This window comes from Myotis nattereri (assembly GCF_964212035.1).
Source record: "Myotis nattereri genome assembly, chromosome: 14".
In the NCBI taxonomy this organism is placed as follows: Eukaryota; Metazoa; Chordata; class Mammalia; order Chiroptera; family Vespertilionidae; genus Myotis; species Myotis nattereri.
In genome coordinates this window covers 15,741,380-15,759,732 of record NC_138089.1, presented here as the reverse complement: position 1 = coordinate 15,759,732, position 18,353 = coordinate 15,741,380, and the positions used below count along the sequence as shown (strand labels likewise).

General features: G+C 42.0%; 1 protein-coding gene across 1 annotated transcript in view; it reads right to left on the bottom strand.

The window, feature by feature from the left end:
- FHIT (fragile histidine triad diadenosine triphosphatase) overlaps positions 1-18,353 on the bottom strand; it is a 951,724-nt gene that overhangs the window by 142,216 nt on the left and 791,155 nt on the right. The gene's annotated exons all lie outside the window — the stretch shown is intronic.

Below are 18,353 nucleotides of genomic sequence, written 5' to 3'. Positions count from 1 at the left end.
CTCAGGCTTCGAGCTGCCAACGGTGACACAGCTCAGGCTCACTCTACCCGAGAGCGGCCTGATAAAGGGAAAAAGAGCAGGAATACGGGGAAGCACATCTTCCTACAGCCTGCAAGGCGTGGGCTGTTATACAGAACTCTCCCCAACCCAAGAAGAAAACAAAAGATAAACGGAATTAATCTGGGTGGCTAAACTGGATTTTGTATGCTCTAATCTAAACAAACATCACTAGAATCGATTCTCAAATGTATGTCCCACTGAACTTGGGGGTGTCCCTGAAGGTCAAAGGTTGTGCCTGTGGAACCACCAGTGCGACAACATCACAAGGTTGCTAAATGCCACCGGTGCAGAAAGGGTGTTCTCAGCCTTTGTAAGATTGAAAAGGGAAATAAAACAATAGATCAGAAAAATACTAGTTCCACTGATTAAAGTTCAGAGGAAGCTGGAATGTTACTTATGAGACACTTGAACCATTTTTTCCCTTTCTTTACAAGGTTACTGGGTATTGACTTCCATGTAACTGCAGCAAACCCATGTTGTATCTCAGAACACTTCACAGGCTAATAATTGAGGAGGAAGAATTAAAGTTCTCATGGGCAGGTAGGTTTCATCTCCAATATCAGCTCTTGTCAGTTGGGAGTAGCCTGTGTTGAAAAGGATGCCGAGGCCATATCTGGATCCAGTGGAAAAGAATAGCCTGATTGATGAATAACGCTTGACGAGCCAGCTTCACATAGAGGTGAGGAACTTGGGCTCTTGAAGACACACTGATGTTTGAATCCCAGCCCTGTAATCTACCATCAGGGCAAGACAGTGAACCTAATTTATCACATACAAACGGTAAACATAACAGCAATGATCCTATAGGGTTATGAGCATTAAATAAACATGGTACATTAAGTAACTTTCACAATGTCTAGCAACTAACTTTCACTTAACAAACATTAACACCATCACCAGCAAGACTGATGCCACTGCTGTAACTGGCATTGCAGAGTAGAGCGGCTTGTCTTTCACCCAAAAAGCTGTCTGTGTTCTAGAATCTGCTCCTCAACTCAAATGTAGTACTGACCAGTACCACCCTTTGAAATCAAGGTGGCAGTGGAGGAGTGAAGCAAGTCTAATCTATGGAGTTCTTCCCGTGACTGAATGTATGCATTTAGTAGAATTAATTCCAAAATGCAACATGTTGTAATGGTGGTTGTAACATCTTCACATTGTGAAAGAATATGAGACATTGAAATGTCTTTCAATGACTCATATTTTCAGGGCACTGCAAAGTGATCAAAATTAGGCATCTTGGCTTAAACAATCACTTGGCCTTCTCCAGGCTTCCCAGACTGATCAAAACATGCAACCCCAAGAGAAGCACTTCTTCCATATCGAAGTCAAACAGTAAAGTAGAAAGAGAAGATGTAGCCAAACATGACTGTGCTTCTTTGGGTACCTAACACTTAGACGCCTTTAATAAATCTCTCTCTTCCTCCCACGTGCCCATCTTCCCTACAATCAGTAAGTGGGGCCACATCTAGAACCTGACAGTAAGTGTCAACTGACCACCAAAATATTTCAAGAATCCACTCACTTCTCTCTATTGTCACTGCTACCAGGCATGCCCACGCCATCACCATCAACTTCTCTAACAGATCACCTGCTTTTGTTTTGACCTCTAACTCCCACTCCCTACACAGTAATAACCTCTGAAAGGCACCAATCAGAGCTCAGCACTCCTGTGTTCCAGCCTGCTAAGTGCTAACTGGAGCTTGAAATGCCTTAGTAAGTCTGGCACCTCCCACCTCTCCACACTCCCAGCGAGTGGCTATCTTCCTACTTAGTCAATGTGTCAAGTTCCTTCTCCCCTTGGAGCCTCTGCAGTGCCCTGGATGCTCTTCCTCCAGATCCTTGCATGGCTGGCACCTGCCCATCGTCCAGGGACCAGTTTAAAGCCAACACACCAGAAAGAAATGTCTGACTCTGCGGGATAAAGAACTGCCCTTCCCCTCTATGTCTCACTGCCTGCAGATGATGAGGAGCAATCAGAGCTGCTCCTGTACTTGTCCACTTACACCTGCATGTTGGTCACTCCGCCCCCACCAGAGTGTCAGCAGGGGACAGGAGGGAGTCTGGCCTCTTCTCTGCTGACACCTCAACATGGTGCCTGGCACAGCCTAAGGGGTCAATTTATATTGGCTGAATGAATGGATTTCTGAAGAATGAGTGGATGGATATGTGAAGAAACTACTAAAAGGAAAAGACATTATCTGAAAGGACCTATGTGTGAACTGTCACTTGCAAATGGCTTCCCGAGAATTTCCAAATTAAACCCAAACCTCATCCTTTGTTTAAGTGAGATCAATCCAATGTAAGACTCATCAGAAGAAGAATAAAAAAAAATGGTGAAGGTTCATTAATCACCAAGTATAACTCAGAAACGAAATTAACAATTTATTAGTATAAATATCCCTCCTTATTGTCATGAGCACTAAATTAAAATTTATCCTACATTTTTACATTTCTTACAAGCAAAGAGATAATGACATAGTAAAATGAAACTACAATGAAATAATTTTAATAATGCTCAATATATAACGATGGCCATGATTTTGTAAGTTTTCAAAAACGGTTCCGCAATTTTGATGGGCATGGTATGAAAAAAAATTGTTTTCCTTTTTGATCCTGTTACTGTGAAAAAATTATTAAAATGTTTAATATTCAAGGCAGTATTGGAGGCAAGAGTACGCGTGTGCCATCCCTTGTGGAAACTTGGAACATACATAGTGCAGTGCTGCTTTTTTTAGGACCATGTGATACATTGGAGTGCATGTCAGCTATAAAGAGAAGCCAGAAACATGTTTGCAGTGGTTGGAGGGGTAGGAGTGTGTGTGTGTGTGTGTGTGTGTGTGTGTGTGTGTGTGTGTGTGATGTACTGATCCTCTTGCTCAGCACTCCAGCAAGGCGACAGAGCTGTGAGTCCTGAGCTTGTTAGTCTAGGGCAGCCGTGGGCAAACTACGGCCCGCGGGCCGGATCTGGCCCGTTTGAAATGAATAAAACTATTGAAAAAAAAGACCGTACCCTTTTATGTAATGATGTTTACTTTGAATTTATATGAGTTCACACAAACACTCCATCCATGCTTTTGTTCCGGCCCTCCGGTCCAGTTTAAGAACCCATTGTGGCCCTCGAGTCAAAAAGTTTGCCCACCCCTGGTCTAGGGTCTGTGTCTTCACTGACCCAGAGCTCAGTGCAGTCCAGCGGACTTTCTGCAGTGACCAGTGATCTGACTGGGCATTATCTAATGCGGCAGCCCCTAACCACACTGGCCACTGAGCACCTACAATGCAGCTTGTACAACTGAAAAATGGATGCTTCCCACTCGTTTTAATCAGTATAAATGTACACAGGCACATGTGCGAGTGGCCCCATAGTCACAGCACCGGCCTCGTTGGAGTTTTTCCTCCCTCCCTCATCCTTCAAGTTTCAACTCAGTGCCCCCTCCTCCAGAATGTCCTTCCTGGTTATGTTTCCGTTTCTTCTGTGGAAGGTACACACACCTTAGAAATATCCATCTATCACCTGGCCAGCATTACTCAGTGGTTGAGCATGGACCAATGATTCCAGGTCAGGGAACATGCCTTGGTTGCAGTCTCGATCCCCAGCAGGGGGTGTGAAGGAGGCAGCTGATTGATGATTCTCTCTCATCATTGATGTTTCTACCTCTCTCTCCCTCTCTGAAATCAATAAAATATGTCCATCTATCATACTCGATTATAATTCTTCTATGCCATGCTGATCCTCCCGCCAGGTGAGGCCTCTGGAGGGTAGGGCAGGTCTGGATCATCTCTAAATCCTTAGCTGAGTGCTCTGCACATGAGAATTACTTGACAAATATTTGCTGGATACTCAAGTGAGACAGCAAAACCATCTATAGATGTGAACAAATACAAGCACAGCTACCCAGGAAAGCTGGTCCCCAGGGAAGGCTGTACTGCCTCCAGACGAGAATTTGCAAATCAGATATGACCTTCACACTTGGTAGTATTTTGCTATGTATATTTTTTCCAATAAAACTTGTTTTCCAGTGTTAGAAACTAAGATTTCCAACATTTCTCGGAATGATTATTCGACCTGAAATTTTAGCCCCACATTCCTGTGTGGCAGCAAGGAAACAGAATGAAACAGGCAACTGCATCTTTTCGATGATAAACTTTATGGACTGTTTGCTCACTCCCGGCCAGATTTAACCACTACGGTCTCTGTCTTTCTCTGTGGGCATTGGAACTTTTTAACTCCAGACATTGACTGAAGAGCCACAAAGCCCGAGTTCAGACACTGATCTCTGAATTGCACAAGTAAAATAGTAAGAGTAACCATAGCAACAACAATAATGGCTGCTAACAGTTCCTGACCATCAAAAGGCAACCAGTATACATTGTCAGGTGAAATTCTCCAAACTACCCATGACCTAGGAAACATTCTTGGCCTCGTTTTCTCAATGAGGAGATGGAGACTCCAAGGGGTGACTCTGGGAATCAGCAGAAAGTTCAGTCCCGGGTCTGACTGTAGCCAGGGTCCTTGCCGCCAACTCTCCATTCAAGTCAGATCCCTTCTCACCCCTCCACGTTTTCCCTTGTCTGAGTGTGATTCAAAGGGACCCTGGGCAATTGACATAACCTTCCAGGGTTTGATCCTCTACTAGCAATCACTTCAGAAATAAGAACTGACATTACCTCCAGGGGCACATGTGGGCACATGAGATGATATTTTCACAAATGAAAAATGATCCTATCTGAGCAGACAGATAATGGCTGTGGCGGGGGAGGGGGGAGAGACACCTGGAGTCCAAAGCAGGAGAGGTTTTAACCACTTAAAGAAAACAATGGCATTGCAGCTTCTGCTAGCACCAGGACTCAAGGCACCCTCACCTAGGGAGAGAATGTCTCAGCAGAACTGATAAAAAGGAGGTTCCCAAAGGATGCCTGTGGCTTCGTGCCAGTCAGGTGGCCTTGTGCCAGTCAGGCGGCATTAGAAGGAAGAAAGTCGGCCTCTGTGGAAGCAGCGCTGTGCCCGGCCAGGATCCAGCAAACTTCCCTGCAAAGATCAGGTGGTAAATATTTTGTGGGCCGCATGAAAACCAATGAGAGTGTGTGTGTGTGTGTGTGTGTGTGTGTGTGTGTGTGTGTGTGTTCCAATAAAACTGGTTCTAAAACCAGGCCATGGACCCACAGGTCCTAGTTGCCAACCCCTGAGTGAGGCATCATGCAGACGAGCAGAGGCTCAGTGGGGCAGGGCACCTGATCTTCTCCACCATCTAGCACAGCAACAGCGACAACACAAGAGGGTCCCTGTTGGATTCATCTCTCTGGGTGGCCCTACCCTCTAAGGCCAGGCAGTGACAGTGACTTAAGCAGCAGGCTCTCAGAGGCTGCAGGCCCAGGCTAGCCCCAAGGACAGTGAGTCTCTGCCTTGTCCAGTGAATACTTCCTCCCAGCAACTGTTGGCTGGAGAGCAGAATGGGTGAGGCAACAGGCCTTTCAACCTCAGGATGTATAAGTTCCTTGACTAAATAAAAATCAACAAATGACAGGCCTGCAGGGCCATGGAAGCAGCCCAACAAGAATGCTTAGATTTACACGTTTAGATAAAACTCTATGCCTGCTCCTCCCAGTACCCTTTGACTCCCCCAGGTGCCACCCCTGGCACCGCCTGCACAAAGCCATCTACCTGTGCTTGAACTGCCCCCTCCTTATACACCAGGTAGACACCAAGACCAGAGGCAGCTTCTGCCTTAGGCCAAATGTGTGGACGCCTGTGTAGTCCTTTGATGTGATCAGCCTGAGGCCCCTTGCTTTCCTCCAACTGTGTAACCACCATGATTCCAAGAGACGGAAATTTAGTTCCTGTTTTGTCTGGTCCCCTACCCCACTCCCGCTCCCCAACCTCAACTGTCCTTATGCTTTCAGTTTTGTTCTCATTTCACCCTGTTTTTATCCAGAGTAGTAAGTCTGCTCACTTCCACACTATCTTTTGAATTTTGTTATACTCATATAATTTACTGTCTTTCTTACTCTTCAGTGTTTTACTTTTCAAGTGAAATGAGGAAGAATATGAGAGCGGACCCAGTGTAGGCAAATATCGTGGGCCAGAGTTTCAGCCCCCACCTGCCCCTGTGAGCAGTAGGGCCCAGGGCAAATGAGCCAACACCTTTGAACTTCAATTATTTCCCTTACAAAATAACAATAAGTATGCCACTCTCAGAGGGGTAATAAAGGATTAAATGAGTTAAGTGAGGCAAATTCATCTTACAACTCAATAATAAAAAGGCATATAATCCAAATAAAAATGGGCAGAGAATCTGAATGCACATTTCCAAAACAGTTATACAAATGGCCAATAAGCATGTGCAAAGATGCTCAATATCATTAGACATCCTGGGTGCTAATCCAATCAAACCACAATGAGATGCCCCTTGACCCCCAGTAGAATGACTATAATCAAGAAGTTAGAACATAAGCATCGGTGAGGATGGAGAAAAACTGGAACCTTCGCACACTTCTTGGAGAAATGTGAATTGAGGTAGCTGTTTTGGAAAAATAGTCTGGCAGTATCTCAAAAAAGTAAACAGAGTTACTATATGGCCCAGCAATTCTACTGCTAGGTATATACCCAAGAGAAATAAAAACATACGTCCACACCGATACCTGTACATCAACAGCAGCATCATTCATAAGTGTTATTCATACAAAAGGAAAAACAACGCAAGTGGCCATCAACTAATGGCTGGATACACAAAATGTGCTATCGACATACAACAGATTATGATTTGACAACAACAGAAAAGGAAGTGCTGACTCATGCTACATGCTGTCTGGACCTTGAAAACATGAGGCTTTGTGAGAGCAGCAGTCAGAAAGGACCTCATAGGGAAAAATGCCATTTATGTGAAAGGCCCACAATAGGTAACTCACAAAGACAGAAAATGGATTAGTAGTTGCCGGGGGCTGGGGGGAGACAGGAATGGGGAGTGAGGGCTTTGGGCCTGGGGTTGCTACAAGTTTCCGGGCCCAGACTGTTCAGAAGGGAGTGCCGACAGAGGATGGGTGGGAGAAGGGGCACAGTATAGGAGAAAGAAGCGCATTCCATTTTTCAGATTCATGAAGTTTGAGCAACTTGTCTCTTGAATTTGGATGTCTGGGTCAGCCTAGCCTAGAGCCTTCTAAGTGGTTCACCTTAGGAAGATGTGTGTGTGATGAATGAGGTGACTGTGTATAAAATATTAATTAAAGATTTAAAAAGTGATGGCACCTGTAAACTCAGATATTTTTTTAAAAAATCACTTTTCGTCAATGACTCTGAAATCAACTAGCTCCATGATTCCTTAAAAATTTAAATTTCAAGCTGTCTTTTAGCTATTATACAGCCAGTCTGAGTCATCTTGTACTTAGAAAACAATCATGAAAAGCACATTAGTGAACAGAAAAACTGAATATATAACTTCCTCCACTGATAGAAAGGATAAAAATTTCTAATTCTTACAACTTAAAGACTATTTAATAGTTAAAAAATATTTATAAGTCAGTTTCAAGGTAATAGTTTTCTGTACGTTGATGGAATAATATCATTAGCAAACATCGGAAATCAAGTTGATTCACAAATAAAAGGGGAATTACAATACTTTGTGGAATGCTATGACCAGTTTTGGGGAAGCTACTGTGACTCTAGGACTGGACTTTTACTTAAAGGAATAGTAAGAAATTCACCCATCTGATGTGTTCAATTATGGGCCTGTAATGAAGCTCGGTGCCCCAAGTCTATTCAGTATTTCCTTTTCAAGAGATCCCATCCCCTTCTTGTATATTCTGACATTGTGTGTCTCGGACATTTGCTCTATCCGAGAATCACTACACAGTTAAACGTTCTCAGGTGCAGAGAGGTCTTGAGTGGACACAGTAAGTCTAAAGGATGTGAACACAATTCCTTGATTATGTGTGTGTGAGTATGCATGTATAAAACTCTTTGTACAAAAACCAGTCTTCCTGATATTTTAGGCTTTGAGAACATTCTTCTCTCTACCTCAAATTGGGTATGCTTAATCTGAGACTTTTAAATTAATCCTAATATTACATGCAAATCTTTAAGGTGTCTGTGTAAAGATGTATTTTTTCAGGTAGAAAGTTTCAGGCTTTTAGCAGGGTTTTCAAAGGAGTCTGTTACCCAAAATAGATCTAAAGCAAGGGAAGGTGCCTCAAAATGAAAGACATTGGAAGTGTAGTTAGTAAAGCTACACAAGAGCCATCTTCACGTGCTTCTGGGGATTAGATCCAAGTTCCAGTCACTCAGGGGTGGTCACAGTTGAGTCTCAATTGCCTGCATGATTTCCCCTCCCTATTATTTTCATATCCAGCTAATTATTCTCTTAATGTTTCAATCCACAAAACAAAACTCCAAAGGAATTAGAATTAACCTAATTCTAGAATTAATCTTTGAAAAGGAAAGACTATGGCCACTTTGAAAATTGTAAGTATCATTTAATATATTTAATTTAATTTTAAGTTTGTGCCAACAATTAGTTGAAATAGTAGGGAGCTCACATTCCATCTGGTGTGTTTTCATTTTATCTCCTCTTCTCATTTAATTTAAAAAGTCAGTTGGCAGGTCCATATCCTTTCTCCTAGGCTAATGTGGCCTCCAGGTAGAAATCAAAGGGTGGTTGGGAGCCCTCAGGACAGGTGGCTCTTTGTCATTTGAACTAGTTGGTGACACGGAATCCCAAGTATCAGAGCTGAGCCTGTGCTCAGAGGTGACTGAGATGAGACGAATGCAGCTCAGTTTGAGGACAGAGAAACTGAGCCCCAGACAAAGGGAACTGACCGCAGTCTCATTAGCTATAGGCCCGGAGGGGAGCCTCTCCGGGAGGGAAGGAAGGTGGTCACTTCCTTCCCTGAACCTCACGGCCTTTATCGGGGCACACTGCTCACGGTACTTAGTGATTCCCATTGTGGCCATGGATATTGTCCCTCAGTTCTTATCCGCATGAGACAAGCTAAGGTTTCAAAGTAACCAATGGCGTGTCACTTCCCTCGTGACCCACTCCTGACCAAAAGGAAGGGTATTTACTGCTCCATAGTAGTCTCCTGTCCTCACCAACCTAGTTTCTAAGTGCAAAAGGCGCTGGGCCCAGTGTGAGGAAGAAATAATTCATCAGGGATAGTAAGGCTCAGTAGCCAAACCTGCCATCCCCAGACTTTAAAAAGAGTTTCAAACTGGAGAAGGGAGAGAAAGGGAGATAAATATGTGTGTGTGTGTGTGTGTGTGTGTGTGTGTGTGTGTGAGAGAGAGAGAGAGAGAGAGAGAGAGAGAGAGAGAGAGAGAGAAAACGGGCATGTGCTCTACCCTTGCCCTTCCCCCAAACCCTGGCTGAACCCTGAGATTTAGAGAGACATTAGCTTCATATTTGTGGCTGTAACAAAATTCCACAAGTTCAGTGGCTTCAAACAAACTAATTCGCTATCTTAAAGTTCTGCAAGTCAGAAGTCCAAAATATGTCCAAACCTGCTAAAAGCAAGGTGTTGGCAGGTCTACATTCCTTCAGAAGGCTCTAGGGGAGGGTCTATATCTTGCCTTTTCCAGCTTCTGGAAGCTGCCTACATTCCTTGGCTTATGGCCCCTTCTGTCTTCAAGGCCAGAATGACCGGTGGAGCCTCTCTCATGCTGCCTCCCTCTTCCACATTTAGGGAACCTTTTGATTATACTGGGTCGACTATAATGCAGGGAAATCTCCCTACTTAAAGTTAGCTGATTAGCAAATTTAATCCTATCTGCTGCCTTGATTCTTCTTTGCTGTGTAATATTTACAGGCTCTGAAGATTAGGATGTGGATGCCCTTAGGAGGCAAGTGTTCTGCCTTCCACAGGTGACCTGCTGGACCCCTTCCCTTTGGATTGGGGAATCCAAGAGTAGAGTGGTTTGTTTTCTGCTTTCCCCACCTAGTACTCTGCTAGCACACATTTCTGCAAAGACAGTGATGAAGGGTTGTAGCACTGATGTGTGTTCCAGAGAGTCCTGTATCTTCTGCACGCTCAGAAAAGCGTGGAAGGAAGAACAGAAGGACTTCTCTCTGCCCATAAGAACACTGAAAAGCTGGCAGAGTAGGTACCCTTACTCTGGGGTGCTTAGCCTAAGTGACCAAAGGCTCTGGACACTCCAGGAACATAGGTGATCACCATCTCCCAAAGGATTATTTATTTCCCTGAGTGTGGGTATCAGCATGGACCAGGGATATACTCAAGGACCATGTAAGGCAGACGACCCGGACACCAGATGCCCAAGAAACAACATTCAAGGATGACATCATCCCTGCCCACCCCATGTGACACGCTGCTGGGAGCAGAATGCTGACCGGAGAGGTTGTAACACAGAATGGGGTTGAATTACATGCCTGAACTGACTGAGACAGCACTGAACTCGCTGACAAAACCTAGCCTTGGGCTGATGATTGATTTGCTGTCACAGTCAAGACATAAAATTGAACTTCAGGAGTAAAAAGTATTTCATCTTTTTATAGTTAAGTTGGTGATTGTGAAACTAGTAAGTGTACAGGCTACTCAAATGAACCTCAGACCTCGTAAGAAATGACTTGGCGATTGAGAAGAAACCTGAGACAAGAAAACTGAGTGGGAAACACTAGACTGCAGAGTATCATGTCAGTATGTATACCTATTTTTAATAATTTTTATCCTCACCTGAGGATAATGTTTTTATTTGAGAGAGAGAGAGAGAGAAACATAATGGGAGAGAGAAACATCGACTGGTTGCCTCCTATATGTGCCCCCGCTGGAAATCAAACCCACAACCTTTTGGTGTACAGAATATGCTCCAACCAACGGAGCCACCTGGCCAAGGCAGTATTAATGCCCATTTTAATGTATCCCTCTTGCTACCTCTAAGAGTAGGAACTTAGGAAAAATGTTATCCCGAAGAGTATTATTTCCTAACAAAGCAGAGAATAGAAACTCCAAAAGGCCATTCTTCTTGGTATTTCAACTTAAGTGATAGGTCACTATGACCATTTTCCATGAGGTATTTACCAAAACTAAAGTCAATTTTTTCACTACATTTACCATCAACTACCAGTAAACATTGGTTTCCAACTACCAGTAAATGCTGGTCTCTACTAATGGTGAAAAAGAACATAGAATGTCTGCTTTTAAAAATTGACCTCTAATGTTTTCTTCAAATTATAGAATCATTGAATATTCATTGTATAAATTTTGGAAAATGCCAAAGAATATGAAGAAAGAAACAGATGTGATATATAAGTTCATTATCCAGCCACAACCCCTTTTCATTACTAGGCACATACACATCCATTCTATTCTCTGTTTATATGCCACTCTTTCACTCAATATCATATTCCAATACATTATGTTATTAAAATTATTTTAAAACACTCTTCCATATATATGAATATGTACCTTCAGACTATACCCCTCTATTTGGAATTTAAATTATTTCCCAGGTGGATATTTTTAAAGTTAAATAGATGTTATACACGTTTTATAGACCCACGCTCTGAGGTCATCAGACACAAGAGCATGTTTGAGTCTTGAAAAGGATAAAATAGAAATATATTTTATTTTCTTGGCAGGATATTGACACAACTCCAAAATATGAAGGTACCAAAGAACTGTTCTGTCTTGGATTGGTCTATTTTAGAGAGTGATGGTGGGGGCTCTCAGGGACTATTTTTCAAACTGATTTCAGGCAGATTCTGGAAATGGGTGGTGCAGGGTCCAGAGCCAGCATTTGTGACTTGGTTCTGAAGTTACCAGCCAAAGCCCACTGACCTCTAGACTAAGGCCTGATATTCCAACTGTAAAATCCCATTCATTTCCCACCAGGCTTTGCTAGTTTAAAAAAACAACAACATTGTCACCTCAGGAAGGTTAACAATGTAAAATGCTGTTGTTACAAATAAGGTACAGTTTCATTCTTGGGAGGTGGTTTTGGCAGGAAGGAAGGTAGGTGGGGATTTAGTGTCAGGGATTCAGCCAAACAAACCTATCTGAAGAACCCAGTCCATTTAGATAGTGGGATGGATTGGGTGAGAGGAGGCAGAACGCACAAAGGTGAGTAAGACACCTCTGGGAGTTCAGAGAGGCAGCAAAGTGAGAAAGAACCCAGACACTGGATCCAGAAGGCCTGCGTACGAACCCCAGGTCTGCTCTTCCCTCTCTCTGTGATTGCAGAAAAGTTACCTTGTCTTTCTGGGTCTTAGTTCTCTATTGGAAGTTAATCTCACTCACCAACCCATTTTGCATTTCAGTGGATACCTTCACTCATCAGCATGTTAATGTCATAATCACACCCTTTTTCTCCTCCTTTTGACAGCGTGACCAATTGATGAAAATGCTGTTCCTAACCTCTCTCGTAAGTCTCATTCAGCCTTATCGCAGGTCACCAACAGATGAAACCCTTTCAGGTTCCTCATGCTCTTGATTTTGAGATGAGACCAAAAAGAAGAAACTATCCCAGTGCCCCTGGGAAGGCAGGTGAATGTTAGACTCATCATGTGGATGGAAAATGGCTTAACGAAACAAGTCAGACTGTCATTTCCAGTTGCCAGAAAAGAATTGCAGCCTCCGTCTTCACATCAACTGACATGGTCACCATTACCCGAGAAGCCCGCTGGGTCATACATGGATTTGACCAAAATGTCCGAATTCCTCTTCAGTAACTCTGAAGAGTTTTCTAAGAAGAAACAAACTTCTTTTAAAAGAAAAAGATGCTGGAATGAGACTTGCTTTCCATGCAAAGGGAATATTCTATGAGTTCCTCAGTTACTGCGGATGTAAGAAGGATTTCCAACAGGTACTGGAGCAGCTGCCCTCGAAGATACTTATGGTCCACTGAGAGTTGTAAACAAGAACTGTTTCTTTTTGAAGACAAAAAAGACAGCTATTTCCTTTAATATTTTAGTGTGTTATCACGATATGAATATACGATGAGGCATGCCACGTATTTAAGAGGTTCAGTGTGCAAAATCAGCTCAGAAAGGATGACCTAGGGAATTGTAGAGCTTGGCTGGGGTGTGTGGATGACTTCCTTGTGCTTAAAAGAAAAAAGAAAAAAAACTATAAAAAGGAGTTATAATAAAGTACCTAGCTGGGACTAGTGAGTTGTACTCTTAAAGCAGAAAAAAAATCTATCTTTGGAACATGCCAATTTCCTACACTCCAAGTCTTACATATTTAACAGTAGGTGTGTGTCTAGAACCTGTAGGGACTAGTGGAAATATAGGATGTGATGTGTGTGTGTGTGTGTGTGTGTGTGTGTGTGTGTGTGTGAATGTCACTAAAGTTGAACAGAGATCTGGAAACTGTTTAAGACGTAGCATTGGAAGTCACCATTTCTAAGAAAATCACTTATTCACTATCTTTGGATTTTCCATAAAAACGAAGGAAAATATTTTCCACCAACCAAAGGCTTTGGAGTTAACTAGACTTTAGTATAAAGAAGCTTTGTCATGAGCTGGTCACAAGGTCTTAAGACAGATACCCTCTGTGGGTTTTAGCTTCAATTAAATGGTATTAATTATATCTACCTTGCAAGGTTTATGAAGATTAAAGTAACGTATATATAGCACTTGCATAGAGAGTCCAGCTCATTGTGGGCTCTCATTAAATGACAATAGTAATTTTATTCTATTACTATTTTTCATTAGTACTCTCCATAGGAACAAATATTAAGAACTAGAAGTGCCTTTTACTGTTAACTTATTGCTTATTACTATTAACCCAATGCTTTTAGACTTGTTTCCTGCCTATTTCAAATATGGGAAACATGAAATACATTGAGACGTAGAAGCAAGTTCAACATTTAAGAACTTGTAACAAATAACTTACTTGATATGTAGAATTTAGATCTATGCAGGTATATGATCCTTTCCTCTCAACTGGTTTCTCTAAATCTGAGGGGGCATAAAAATTCTCCACAAAGAGCTGCTTGCCAGTGAGGTAAAGCAATTTGAAAGCATTGGAAGAAAATCATAAGCCAGAGTCTCTTATTTCCAAGAGAGATTTCTGCATTGTGTTTGAATGTTTAGATAGTGTCGACTGCATACTTGTGACAGCTTAAAAGTTTAACGTCCTCACAAATTATTGACCTGCTATGTCTCTGAAGGCTGTTGGCACACGGGCATGCATCGTGATGGTCACAGGTAATGACATTGAGCCTCTATGATCTCCTCTTAATGTGTTCGGTGGATTTGGAAAACCTCCTGGTCTCCAGAGAAGGTAGCCTCTAGCTAGTCACCTATTCCAGCGTCTAACTCCTCACTCACTCCCACCAACTCCTTAGAATGCTCTCAGACATGCCCTCAGGATAATAAGATTAATACTTATATAAACCATAAAAGCTAACATTAACTAAGCATTAACTCTCCACCAAGCATTGTTCTAGGCCTTTATATATAACCAGAGGTCTGGTGCATGAATTAATGTACCAGTTGGTTCCCTCGGCCTGCCCTGCGGGATTGGGCCGAAACTGGCTTTCCGACATCCCCCGAGGGGTACTGGATTGTGAGAGGGCACAGGCCAGACCAAGGGACCCCACCAGTGCATGATCGGGGTCAGGGAAAGACACGGGAGGTAGGCCAGCCAGGGAGGGACTGCGGGAGGGCTCTAGGGTGTGTCGGCCCATCTCGCTCAGTCCCAATAGGCCAGACCCCAGCAGCAAGCTAACCTACTGGTAGGAGCATCTTCCCCCTGGTGGTCAGTGTATGTCATAGTGACTGGTCGACTGGTTGAGTGTTTGCCCCCTGGTGGTCAGTGCATGTCATAGCGAGCAGTTGAGCAGCTTTAGCATATCATTAGCATATTATGCTTTGATTGGTTGAACGACCAACCAGACACTTAGCATATTAGGCTTTTATTATATAGGATAACTCACTTAAATCTCACAACAGCCTCATCAGAATCCCTATTTTACAGATGAGAAAATTGAGGTATGTAGATATTTGGCAATTTGTTCAAGAATATAGAGATGAGACTGACACCAATCAATCTGGATCCAGATCCTACATGATATTGCCTCAAAAAGACATTTAATGGCTTTCTTTTCAAAATTAGAATAAGAAAGTTCAGCCACCTAAATAATGCTTGCTTGGGTCACTCAGAGAGCAATGGTCTACAGAAACAGTGATCAAAACTGTGGCTTGTCTGTCCTCCAAAATTCACGGGTTGTTTTGTGAGCTTCCCTGGTGAAAAAAGTAACCAAAAGACAAAAAATAAAAGTAATCTCCATATAGAAGGATCCATCCTTGAAGTCATTTCATTTTTAAAGCTTCAACAGTCTTTGATCAGAGATGATAGAACTCATTCAATTGTTGGATGTCTTATCTCCTGTGTTATATTATAATTTTGAAAACCAGGAAAAATTTTAGTATCCTCTGGATTTGGAGGTCCAGGGTGAAAAAACAATGAGAGGCTTTGTGTCAAATTATACTTTATGAAAACGGTTGGAGCTGTTGGATATAATAAACTCTAGAATTTCACTGTCCAATTTGTTAGCCACTAGCAACATGTAGCTAATCTCAGTCAAGATGTACTGGAAATGTAAAATCCATATGAGGTTTCAAGGACATATAAAAAGAAGATGTCAATAAGTCCTTGAAAATGTTTTATCTTAGTCACATGTTAAAATGGTGATATTCTGCTTATGCTGGGTTAAAGTTACGTCAATAAAATTAACCTATTTCTTTTTACTTGCTTTAACGTAGCCACTAAAATGTTTAATTATATAAGTGACTAAAATTATATTTCTATTGGGCAGTACTGCTCTAGAATACAATGTGCAAAGTACAGAGTGGGGTCACATAGATAACAGATATCACCTGAGGGTGAAAAAAGTACAACCGCATTTCGGTGCCTCAAGCTGGGACACCAAGCGCCCAGCTATGTTTCCAGGGCTCTATGCGCCTTATCTGAAACAGGCAACTCGGAGGCCTTGTTCTCTGCTGGTTTCTGAGAATGAGCCCAGCTCCCAAGCTACAGGGTAGTGGGATGTATTTATAAGGGTTATTTAAAATACACGTATCACTCCTCTGTCTACTGAATGGCTAATAATTAAAAAGCAAAAAACATTTTCAAATACTTTGGGGCTTTAGACATGTAATCGTTTTTGTTTTCCTTTCCCCTCTAATTCTTGATTTTGTTTTCCATCTTTAAAGAAAGATCAAGTCCAATGTTTGAGGCTTTTTTATTTGAATTATAATTTATATTGATAGAAAAGTGTCAATGCTTAATTCATATTTCTTCTTGCTATATTTATCCATTTCTGCTCATAATTTACTCTGAAGTTATTAATAATTTAGCTCAAAAATAGTAATTTACTTATAACTCTTCTTGTTCCTATTCACAAAACTCTCAACTCTAAATAAAATGAAGTTGGAAAATTTGCTTATGTGAGATCTAAATACTTCTCTTTAGTGGATCGTAGGACCCAAAGTTACCAAATTTTTGGACACTCTTCTTAAGTAACAGCTATTAGTACTTAAGTCAAGAACCTTGAAGAAAAACCTAATTAAATGTTTTAATTATTTTTTAAAAATATACAAATGGTCCCATCTTTAATTATTGATGTTAATTAAGGTTTGATTGTAGCAGTCACTGTGAGAGGCAGGGAAGAAGACAGACCAGCAACAAGGACTTCTTGGAGCAGGCAATTCCACCTTCACTAAAGTGCACCTTATCGATGATTTCTGTGGGACATGTCTGTTTGGAGACGGAACTCACTGTGGAGGATAGATACCACTGCACACAGAGCCTTATGCAGACTATAATGACAGAGGTCCCCAAGGGGGTTTGACAGAGTGGTTTTACTGTGTTACTATAGAGAGACTAACACGTGGTTAACTTTTTCTTGCTTCTTTCTCACTAATATGCAACTGGGCAAATTCAAATGACAGAGGACAGCATTTCTGGGAAAACTGACCTGGGATGGCAATTCTCAAAGCAAACTCTAGGGGACAGCTTAGAGGAAGCATCCTTTGCCTTGGGGCACAGCCTCTAGGCGCCTGTCCTTTCATCATCAGACACTATTCTGCCTTCCTTCACTGTTTTTTCTAGTGACCAATCATCTCACAGTTTTCACTGGAGACCACCCCCCACCATTATAGCCCTCTATGCTTCTCCACAATTCCACACGTGATAGACTTTCCCCAAATGTAACTAACTTAAACTGGACACTCCCTGAATTCTTATTTCTACTAGGAAAGGTGGTAGAAATGATTGTTTGCCAGGTAAAGACTTCCCTGCTCATTTTGTTTCTCATGGCCAAGGGACACAGAGATTTCACTCAGTGAGTCTCACATAGGAAATGGTAAGCCAGATGTCTATGCAGCTCACTTACCATTAAAATATGGAGCCAAAGAGCATCTGAAGAATCACCCAGGGTTAAATTACCACCACCAAATATGCATTGTTGGTTACATCACATCCAGATTCTGAACAAGAGGTAACAAAGTTCACATTCCAAAATTCTCAAACACTCAAAAACTCATCCCTTAGTACAAGGACATCACGTAAGCCAGAAGGGGAGAAAAGTTAATTAACTGTCTCACTGAAACATTCCTTCTTTTTTGGAGTGCCAACTGGGGACCCATGGACTTTAAGCCCATAGTCAAATGGTGCGTGAAAGAAATCCAAATTCAAATATTATCAGCAGCATAATAGTTCTCTCCAGCCCTCAGGGCCAAATGGCCTGCATTTTAGCAAGTAGATTTTGTTCATGCATTGTGTTAAGCCAAGCAATTGTTTCCCATGACATGCATGAACCTACAGTTGCTCTATCTATGAAATTCATGGTTGAATTTGTCCAATTGCTGATTGCTATTCCCATTTGCTCTAATAGCAGTCGCTTCCTTCATCAGTAATGGGTTTTGTATACAGTGCATAATCACAACCATTCAATGTCACCCATAAGCATTTGATGAATTGTCCAACACAGTAATGTGAGTTGTTGCTTATTTAGGCCACAGCTAGGGTAAGTCTAACAGAGTTAATAAGATGATGTACCGTGGCATTAGACAATGGGGGTTTCCCTTCTCCATGTTAGCTGGACATGCTCTTTTACCCAAGGAGCTATTTAGATCATTATTGTCATCTTCATCAACTTGTCAAGATAATGGAGGGCCCACTGAGTTCAGAGAAGGCCTCACATAAATCTCAGAAACTTAGAGAACATAGAGGTAGAAATGGTTTGGGAGCAACAAATAATAAAGAATGGGCTTTATAAGAGATTCTCCTTGGAAAGGGCAGGACTTGAACTCAATTTTGAGGGAAAGAAGAGAGACTCA